Source organism: Microplitis mediator, chromosome 6 (genome assembly GCF_029852145.1).
Source record: "Microplitis mediator isolate UGA2020A chromosome 6, iyMicMedi2.1, whole genome shotgun sequence".
NCBI classification, from domain to species: Eukaryota; Metazoa; Arthropoda; class Insecta; order Hymenoptera; family Braconidae; genus Microplitis; species Microplitis mediator.
In genome coordinates, this window is record NC_079974.1 from 161,539 (window position 1) to 172,857 (window position 11,319).

The window sequence follows — 11,319 nt, forward strand, 5'->3', positions numbered from 1 at the left end:
AAGAGTAAAAGAGGAATAGGGTGGTTGTCGAAGTGACTCAAAGTCTCTTCCGGCGAGATGCTTAATTCCTCCCACTAGTCTATCGGCGACCAACATCCCCATTTTACACCCCTTTTATTATAGATATACACTATATACAGCGCACTATTCTCTTTTTACCGAACTTACTTCGGACAGTACTAAAAGCCTTTTCCACAACCATCAATGCTATACATATTTAATTACTCTCTACTACATTTTTTTTATTAATATTTTATACTTTTCATTGAAATCAGCTTATTGATTTGTTGTTATTTTATTATATAATTCAGAATAATATATCAGGAAATGTTGAGAAATATAAAAAAATAAAAAATGAAAATCCAGGGCAAGGCACAGAAAACAATAAGCGAGCTTGATTGTAAGCATTACATAGGGCAGCAGCCTTTCATCTTCAGGACGTACTCGTGTACTCACTTGTGTATAACCACGAGATGATGTCGTCTCTTTTCCATGTTTCATCCCTCGTTTCTTTCTGTGATGATAGCTCTCTCTTGAACAACATGGCTTTACGTTTTTTTATGTATATTTTTATCTCAACTAGAATCGTATATACAAATATATATATATGAATATGAATAAAAATTTCGGTATAATGTAGAAAAAAAGTTTACCAATGAACAAAGAAAAATGTAAAAACTCAGTACACTGATGACGATGATATGCCTTAGTATGATTTTCATACTTTTAAACACTTGGACACGTAATCCGCTTTGCTTTAGTCTCTGTATCTCCTTGAGTGCATTTGTCATCGCACAGCTAACACCTTGAATTTAATCGTAATTCAGACTACATTTGTTCTATAGAGAGTAAATATAAAGAAAAAAATGATTAAGACACAATAGAACACAAGTTACTCTCCTTTGTATTTATATGTACAAATGAATATATAGATATATATTTTAGATGTGTTGAGAGTTGAGTATAGGATATGAACAACAGTGTAATTTAATAATACGGTAAGAATGACAAGACAATGAGAATAAGGGGCGCAGCAATTGTTGGGATTGTAAGTGATAAGGAGCAAAACCCGCACACGTCTTGTGTTTAATCCCATCGCGGTCTCTGTTTGTGGTATTAGCTCCTTTACTTTAGTGTCGTGGGGAGTAAATCCAAGATGAACGAATTACACTCTCTATACCCTTCTACTTCTATGTACAACTTGAGCCACCGTCCTAAATAGTATGTACCAAAGTTACTTGAGGACTCATTCATACGTACACATAATTACGTGCCAAAAATATACTTAACAAAATTTTATTAACTTAATAATTATATATGTTTATTCATTCATTTTTACGACACCCGGGTCAAAAATAAAACTGGATTCAGGCTCGCTTCGCCTTATTTTCTTTTGAAGTTATCGATTTGCCGACTATTTTTTGATAAGATCTCGACTTTTTCGACTTAAATTCAACTTTTTTCAACTTTTTGAACTTTTTTCATCTTAGTTTCAACTTCTTGGTCTTTACTTTGAGCACGATAGTCATTCACATTACTTTTGACTTGCTAAACCAAGTCGAAAAAAAAGTTATTTATTCGCCTTACTTTCGCCCTAATATATAAAAATTATTTCGCCTTAGTTCTGACTTTTTCGACTTATGATTTAAGTCGAATAAGTCTAAACCAAGTCAATTTCGACTTGATTTCAACTTTTTCGTCTTAAATCGTGACTAAGTAAGTCAGTTAAGTCTAAACCAAGGCGAAAACTCAATATATTTCATACCTCCGTAAAAAAAGTCGAGTTTGTCTTGTGAAAAACGGCTCCAAATTTCGACTTTGTAAACCAAGTCTAAATCAAGTTTCATTTTTGACCCGGGCACGGAAAAAAACTCAACTTGAGTCCATATATTCTTTTTCTTCAAAATTAAATTCTTGTTTCAAGTCATTCTTTTTCTTTTTTTTTTTAATTCAAAAAAATGTTTACTTATATCAAAAACGAGAAGATTCTTCGCTCAAGAATTTTAATCTCAGTTTTGAATTTCAGTCTCAGAAATGGTTTTGTTCATTGACCAATAGTACGATAATATTTTTATTGTATCTTATTTTCTTAGCGACTTAGTTCAAGGCGCACTTTATCACACTAACACGTGTACTTTGTTTTTTAAATTAAAAAGATTACGTCACGGCTATTTACTATTTTGACTTTTCAGTCAAGTTTTAGAAAATCACTAACTTTGGACGGGATTGAACTCCTGTCTTTTGAATTAGAAGTTTGCTATCTACTATAGGCTGACGTACGTCCATGATATTAGAAACTTAAATTTTAACTATAAATACTTTGACAATAGAAATCTCTTTATTCTCGATGGTTTGAACAACAAAATGGGGGGTATTTAGAAACCAAGAGACTAATTTTCTCGGAATGTTTCTACCACTCTTGCTTCAAGTCAGTAAAATATTTGGAAAAAATTTTAAAATAGAAAAATTACACTCGGGTCTAGAATTTAAATTTATTAGTCGAAGAAATTTTTTCTTGAATCAAAAATACATAGAAAAGGGATTTCTAGGGGCGAGTCAAAATTTCTTGGGTCAATAAATCCCTTTTTTCTGTGTATCAATTTCAAGAAAAAAATATTTTTTAACCAAAAGAATTTTATTTTCTTCATACTATTATTCTTGGGTTGAGTAAATTCTTCTTGATTCTAATTTTTTTTCTGTGTACCTATCGATATTCACGCCCAGATGGAAATTTAAAATTTTTTATTTAAATTTATTATGTTATACCGTAACTGTGTACTTGTTATCACGATACGGTAAGCGTCAACATTCGTTGCTTATATATATCTGCCTTTATTCAATTAAAACTACTATTTTATTTACATCATGTCATTTTGACGGGTTTATTCAAAAAATGATGACTCCATTTTTCACAATTAATTTAAAAACTTTTAAAAATTTTCTCAAAAGTAAAAAAAAAGTTAAAAGGTTTTTTAATGAATTCTTTGATTATTAAGTTAAATATTGTACGAATTTAAGCAATTTAAATTTGTACACCAAATTTAAAAATATTGAAGCTTATGAAAACTTTTGGTTATTACGGAGTTATGTTATAATTTAAAAGTTAAAAATACATTTTCAAACCATAAATTATATGTTTGATTCAAAAAAGCTGATTAACTTTTCCTTATAAGAACTAAAAATTTGATTATAACACATGTTCGAAATGTATAAATTTGGAGTCTACCTGTTATTACTATTTTGAGTATATTGTGAAAAATTATAGCGCATGAAAAATTCAAAATATTTAAACCAAATGGTAATTTATTTAAATGTGGCGTTATTTATATATGAATTCCTTTTAATACTGTGCTGAGTAGTTAATTTTATGAAGCTTGATGTATTCAACGTCACTGGAATTCATAACAAATGGTATTATCAAAGTGTCAAGCTGTCTGTAAGATAAAATCAACAGATTATAATTTTAAAAATTATATAGATTGTTTAAATGCAGAGGGTCCGTCCAGCAAAACTATTAATTTTTAAAAACAATCTATTTTCCCAATTTTTATTACGATAAATTATTTACTTCTCATTTAAGTTTGAAAAACCTGAAAAAATTAATTTTAGATACATATGACAACAAAAGTCGCAAAAATAAATCCCAGATATTTTAAATTATTTAAAAATAAATATGTAGAATTAATGAGTAATAATTTTGGACCATTTTAAGAAAATTGACTTTTGACAACAATTTTTAGATGTTTACTTCTCTTTACTCTCTTACATAATATTTATTATATAATAATTATTGAAAAATTTTGACACTGAAAAAACTTGATGTTTATTACGAATAAAAAAATTTTTAAATTTGTACTTTTAAATACAGTGAGAAAATTATAGGTAAAGTAAATGATGAACGATAAAATGTTATACCCGAACAAAACATGATTTAAATCTCTATTTACAAATATTTCTGTATAAGCTTATATTCCATCAACTATATATATATATATATATAGATATATATACAATCAAGTACGACTAGTTCAATTGGAATTTCAAGCAAGTGTTGAAATACTATCAAGGTTGTGTATATACTCCTCTATTATATGTACAGTTCTAAAAATCTATATATATATAACTTGCTCACACAGTAAATTCAGTATATAAACTCGCGTGGCATACATTCGCTATGAACGAGGCCGCACCGATGCGCGTCTTCTGACGCGTCGAGGATGTCGCGGAAACGCGACGTCCGGCGATAATGTCCGTCAACAGCGACGAGCCAACCATTATACAATACGCTATTGTTGCCAACTTATTCCATTACAGATAACTCAGTCTGTTTAGTTAGTATATAGTATATACCTCTCACTTATGCCCATGTAACTCAATATTAACTTTCTCCCTTTATCTCTTTCTCTGTTACTCTGTTACTCAACCCGTCCCTTGTACATTACTCTCTTCATACTCTGTTCTACATCGTTACATACTACATTGATATAAATGTTTTAATACACATTCTTAGCAAACGTATATTTATTTTAATACCCAAAATTAATATTCTATTTAAATGAAACATTTTTATGAAAATTATTCTTGAATAAGATACACGGAAAGAAAATTATGGCAGCGGTTCCCATAATTTTGTGAAATTTTTTCCTATACCATCATAGGAATTACGACCATAAATTATGGGAGCGGTTCCTATAATTATAGGAATGTTTCCCATAATTATAGGAATAGTTCCAATAATTATGGGAATGATACCCATAACACTATAGGAACCATTCCCATAATGCAATTGGAATGGTTCCTATACCATTATGGGAATCATTCCCATAATATTATGGGAATAGTTCCCATACTATTATAGGAACCATTCCTATAATATTATGGGAATGGTTCCCATATTATCATGAAAAAATGAATTTAAAGAAGTGTGGTAATCACTTCTACAATACACAGAAATATTATTAAACATAAAAACAAAAATTCAAACATTGAAAAAAAAAAATCGTATTTGGCAAAAAAACATTAAAATTTTTAACAAGAATTTTTTGTCAGCACAAAACATTCAAGAAAATTCAAATTTTGGGAAATTTCTACACTATTGTGCAAAAAAAAAAAATTTAATGATATTATAGGGATGGTTCCCATAACATTATGGGAATAGTTCCCATAATATTATAGGAATAGTTTCTATACCAATATGGGAACCATTCCCATAATGGTATGGGAACTATTCTCATACTATTATAGGAACTATTCCTATAAATTATGGGAACCATCCCTATCGTAGTATAGGTACTATTCCCATACCATTATGGGAACCATTCTCATAATGCATAGGAAAACTTCCCATAATTTTCTTTCCGTGTACAAAGAAATAAAATTTTATTTTCCAACCAATTAATTAAAAATAAAATAGATGATAAAGTGATAAGTATTTATATGAATTGAATAAGACCCTTGAACTTCGAGAGCGGAATGAAAACTAGCCATCTGGCGGTCTAGACAGACACTATAGTACATATACACTTTCAGTGTCGACGTCTTTTTCTACTTAGATGCATAGGATATAGACGAAGGTATAGAGTATAGAGAGTACTAGTCGTTTTACAACAAAGGGGAAAGACGTTAGAATCGCGCAACCGTTGACGGCGAAAAGTGGCGCTGTTTAATATTAATAAGCAACCGGGTTTTCTGCTCTTGGCAGGCACGTAGATACATATCGTTGGTTGCATTATGAAAAGATGCTGGCACTTCTCGCGCCTGCCACGTTTTTACAGGGTAAAAGGGAAGGCATGACAACAAAAAAAATTTAAATAACTTGGCCTTAAGGTAACAAGTACATGAGGAGGCTTCAAGATCCAGCTAAACTCAGCATTTTGTCATCTCTTTATCTCGATTACCCTTTAATCCAGCTCACGCATTTTTATAATATCCGTAAATTAACAGCGATAAGACGCCCACACAAATGCTAGTTACTGTTTAAGATAAATATATTAATATATTTATGTATACACTTGTTCTCGGGACTCGAGACTCGAGACTCGAGACTTGGAACTCGGGATCATTCATTGAATCGGTAAGGGTGTACGGGCTTAAAATCCGATATATCAGAGTAATAACTTTTCCATTAAAATGCTTAAGTAGTAATAAGTATGCAAGCCTAACTGACAACCACTTGGAAATTACGCCTGGGATTAAAGTGTCTAACTAAATGATATTTATTTATTAAGTAAATAATAAATAAATAACTCGAGAAATAAATTATTTTTAAAATCAATATTTATAAGCCTACGAGAAATTTCAATATATACATATATTTTAAACATGAATATATAAGGATTGTATAGTAAAGAGATAATATTAATTTTTTAATACAGATCGAATTTAAAATACCCGATGTTTTTACGTGATAAAAATGTTTTTTTTTTCACCATCACCTTGAGCTTTCGAGCCATTCCAAAGGTCAAGAGTGTATACGAGCAAGACATTGGTTGTAAAAGTCCCGGTATAAAGTAGCTCGGAAAGGAGATGGAATAGGAGGAGTGCAATGTTGCCAAGAAAAAAATAAAGGAAGAAAACTTGCACACATGAAACCGAATAGACTAGATGTATAGCACGTAGCGAGAGGATCAACGAGTACGTGGAATACTCGTATCGTCTGGGAGTAAAGTAAAAACATCCGACTCTTATACCGTTACTGTTACTATTTCGTTTTTCATGATGCCGGTACCATCCAAAATATTTCTCAACTACCCGTTACTCTTGAGTGGTTAATAAATAAACTTTGAAAAATGGCTACGTCTTTTACTACTCGCTTTTTCAATTATTTCTAATACTATCATTATACATCTAATAAAATCAATTGCTTTTTCCATCAATCTTTCATTAAAATTATCACAATCTCGTTTTTACACTGACTATTTTACGGTACTTTTTACATACAAAATTTATAGAGGAATTACTGGCATAGTAATAGTAGCATCGAATTATGCTAAAAATTACCAAACAGAATTTACAATTTTCATAAAAGCAACAGATTATTTATTTCTGAATTAGAACATTCGGTAAAATGGACGTAAAAATTAAAATAAAAGCAATAAATTAAAAAAAAAATTATAACTGAAAAAATGGGTTAGGTTCATTTATTAGCTCAACATACATGCACTCACTTAACAAAGACAAAATATTAGCATGTTGATTTTGTAAAATAAATTATTATTTATTAATTCAAAAAATCTCCAATAGAAACAGTCTTTCTATAGAATACTAAATTTATCAAAAATTGCATAAGCGTTCAAATCCATATCTATATTTATAATACAAGTTGACCAGATTTTTTTCATAGAGATACTCGCTTACGCCTCAATACGTCACGTAATTATTTCTAACCTATCGGTACGAGAATGAACGGAAAGAGCCGAATATTTCCGAGTGAATTTAAATTTAAAAGATTCTTGATAAAATTACCATGCTGCGTAGTACAAAGTATATGGAGATTTCTTGTTTGAAATGCTATGTTGTCACAGTAAAAGTGACAACGATTATATCAAAACTTATTATAACCACTGTAAATTTTACTATGGTCACAGTAAATTTTTTATGTCGTCATTTCAATTTCCATCAGGTGACCATCATATCCCGACTTTACTATGACACCATAGCATTTAAAACAAGAATAATTTCTCCGTACACTTAATTCTAAAAATTATTCAATGTTTACACGGAAAAAAGAGCTGTGAAAAAATTACAGTTTTTAGAGCATACACTGTGAAAAATTCCCAACATATTTTACTATGGGTGCATAGTAACGCCGGACTATAAGAAAACTGCTACAAAATTTTCAAGTGTCCCATAGTAAACGTATGCGCAGACTACACGATTGTTACCTATGCACATACGTTTACTATTGGGACACTTGTAAATTTTGTACCAGTTTTCTTATAGTCCGGTGTTACTATGCACCCATAGTAAAATTTAGTGGAAATTTTTCACCGTGTAAACAGGGTCCTCGTATGAAAACTCCAAGTGTTATAGTTTGCACTGTAAAAATTGAGACTACTTTTTCTAAGAAAGTCATTAAAATTATAGATACTAAATTTTACAGTTTCCAATATATTTTTAATTTAACGTAACTTTGTTATGAATGAAAATTTCTTGTAATTTTTACAGTTTCAAAGTAGAGGAACTTTGCTGTTATTAGAAACTGTAATTTTTCCACTATTCGTTTTCTCCGTGTACACATTTGTATTTTTATAAAATATTTCGAAAAAATAAAATAATTGACATGTAAATGTGAAATGTTAAATTTACCATTGATTCTTCTTAATATGGTACAAGTTGTGTGAAGTATCGAGAGTGTCGACTTGTCTTGTCTAATATTGTTCACCTGTATTTCCACCTGTTCAACTGGGCGTAACTTATACCAAGCTCCACCTACATCCCACCTAACGACGCAAAACGTCCAACGACATGACGAGAAATACCTTTCCCCGATTGGTCCACAGGATCGACTTGGAACTCGTTGTATTTTATTATTTCGCTCATCTACCTATCCACCTTGCCAATAGTACCTTTCTATAGACCAAAGGATTGTACAGATGACCTAGCATCCTGCTTCGATGCATGCGCCTTTGCTTCTACCGGTTCCCCCAATCTTTCTTTTGCGCCACCATTCACTCCTTACTGCAAATTTTTTTTACACTTATTTCTAGTCAATCCACGATTTTACGAATATGCGCAACGCCCGGCGAATCCTACAGTATCTCGAATACAAGAATCAACAAAAAGAATGGATTCCCTTCGTCTTTGTTTTTCTTGTGCTTCGGTAGATTCATTTCAAACGTCTTACTCTAGCCAGGGATTTATACTTTCCTTTGATTTCATAGGCTGACTTGTAACAACTTTTTCTACTTGATTACATTTTTTCTCATATTTTTAATAAATAAAATTTAAAAAAAGTTGATAAGTAATTTTTTGTCGGTAAAATTTATTGAATTTAACCAAATCGTGATTTAAAACAAAAAATCTGTGTGTGTGTTTTTTTTTTGTTGTTTAACCTCTGGAGTAAAATTTAGTAAAATAACCAGGAGGTGTAAAAAAATTTATTGGTTCATGCACGCAACGGCAGATGTTAAACGATATTTAATTCGATTATACTATTGCAGTATATATTTAACATGAAAATAATAAATAAATGTATCATTATATACATCATTGTCTTCAATATACAATATACTGATTTATAGAGTAGAAAGTATATTATTTAGGGCTGAAATCAGAAGGGATAAATTTAAGAAAAATAATTTATTAGTGTATTTATCGGATAATGTTATATTACATGACATTACATAAAGAACAACAAAGTAAATTGAAAATAAAAAATAAATAAAAAAAAAAAAAAATGGTAAAGACGAATGACTCGGTGTGTCTGTTAGTCATTCCTCTCCACCTGTATAACCGCAGCATCTTCACGAACAATGTTATACAAGGACACCAACAAGGGCTAAGCCACCAAAGCCGATGCAAGCGCGAGCCAACACCTGGTGCGTCAATCCTCGAGGGACGCTGATTGTTATTCGTTCCACGCTCATTCTTCCTCGACGTCCTCGACGTATAACCACCGTATTCTACTTAAATTCTTGTTGCTATTTTACTCAGCTTTTTAGCTTTTATACCGTCTTCATCCCTGTCCTTGTCTTAATATACTTTTTCAATCCTATTTATTATTTTTCCCAAAGTCCGCACATTTTATTTTCATCATCACCGATTATATATTTTTTGGATTTACTTTAACCCCTTCTTATGTTCCAGTACCTCAAGGATGATGAGTATTTTTCCGACAAATCCTCGACTCAAATTACAAAACTCACTAACAACTATTTATCTGTTGATGCCCATGGACATTCACACGTCCACGTTGTCCTGGGAATAAATGGACGATGGAAAAATCTCGGAAATTTATAACCCATCACAGCAGCTTTCACTTCTGAAATATAAAACAACTTCTGAGACAATTTCTTGAGAATATAACTTTTAATTTATAAAAATAATTTAAAAAGTTATATATAATAATCCGGAGCAAAATCAGAGACAATTTTATAAAAAAAATTTTTTATTTATGATGATAATAGTAAGGGGGAGGGGGGTTAAGTGGCTACTTGTAGGAGTGCCAAAATTTTTGATTAAACATAAGAGGTTTTTTTTAAGTATTTGTAATTTTTTTATTTAAGCAAAGAAGCAAACTTTTATGGTCAAAATTTTAGAGTAACCGCCTTGTCCAGGATAGACGACTTTACCGTATTTTTCTCTAAGCCCCATAAGCATAAAATTTTAAACAGAAAAATAAATTATTTTTCCCAAAAATTGTGTCTCCTTTTGACCCGGGTCCCCTACTTGTTGAATGAAAAGCTTTAAAACAAAAAATAAGTTTTTGGAAATTCTGTGATAATAAATTTGTACCGGTATGGACCAAAAAGGTACGCGCAGAGAATTTTCGAGTAAGAATTACCCACAAAGTTTGGTACTGAAAGGACATCTAGCTAGTAACTAAATTTTTACTATAGTAACAACATATATGTTGTTAGTGGAAATTGCGCTTGATTTACATGCTATCGAGTTGGTTGCCAGACCTGGTTGTCAGACCTGGCCCAAGCTTCCAGGAAACGAATAAATTTAATTAAAAAAAATTTATTATTATTAACCTCGTAGAATTCATGATCATTAACGTTTTAATTATCTGAGGGAGGTAAATGATGTGAAAAAAACTCGGTGGAAATTCTGCTGGACTCTGGGCGCGAACTGCCGTCCTTCTGATTGCTGGGTCCGAACGGTAGCTACTGGACGAACCTACTAACGTTGAACCGGTACATTTATATGATCTACTTATATAAACCATAGGTATATCCAAACTTGGGTAATCCTACCTTGGTCCAAGTCTGGGTTGCCATTGGACGGCCAAGGCTAAGTTACCCAGTCCTGGCCCAAGCCTGGGCCAATATAGGTGTACCAAAGCTAGGTTCCCCAGTGCTGGGCCAAGTAAGGGCCCGTTGTTCAACTCTGGCAGCTCCTGTATGGGAAGTGCAATTTTGAGCGCTTAAGTATGGAATGAGCGGGAAGTTACAGGGATGGCCTTTAGGGTCAACCGTTTTCCTAATTTTTTTCGATTGGTCCATTATGCCCCATATATCACATATTGGCCCGAAATATCATAAAAACATCATAGAAGTCATAACTTGACGGAAAATGGAAAAAAAAATTTTACCTTATACCCAGTACATGACCTTTTTAATTTTAATCGGAATTAAAAAATTATTGAAAAGTTTT

General features: G+C 31.5%; 1 protein-coding gene across 4 annotated transcripts in view; it reads right to left on the reverse strand.

Moving 5' to 3' along the window:
* LOC130669953 (protein PFC0760c-like) overlaps positions 1 to 8,378 on the reverse strand; it is a 34,311-nt gene extending 25,933 nt beyond the window's left edge. For 3 of the 4 annotated variants that reach the window (XM_057473122.1, XM_057473117.1, XM_057473124.1), the window contains exons 1-3: positions 8,308 to 8,366; positions 654 to 839; positions 457 to 579 (exon numbers count right to left, since the gene is read on the reverse strand). The gene's annotated coding sequence lies outside the window, so the exon portion shown is untranslated. Of the gene's footprint in view, positions 1 to 456; positions 580 to 653; positions 840 to 8,307 lie in introns of all 4 variants that reach the window. The other variant, XM_057473118.1, reaches the window with a different exon arrangement.
* Positions 8,379 to 11,319: the final 2,941 nt, after the last annotated feature.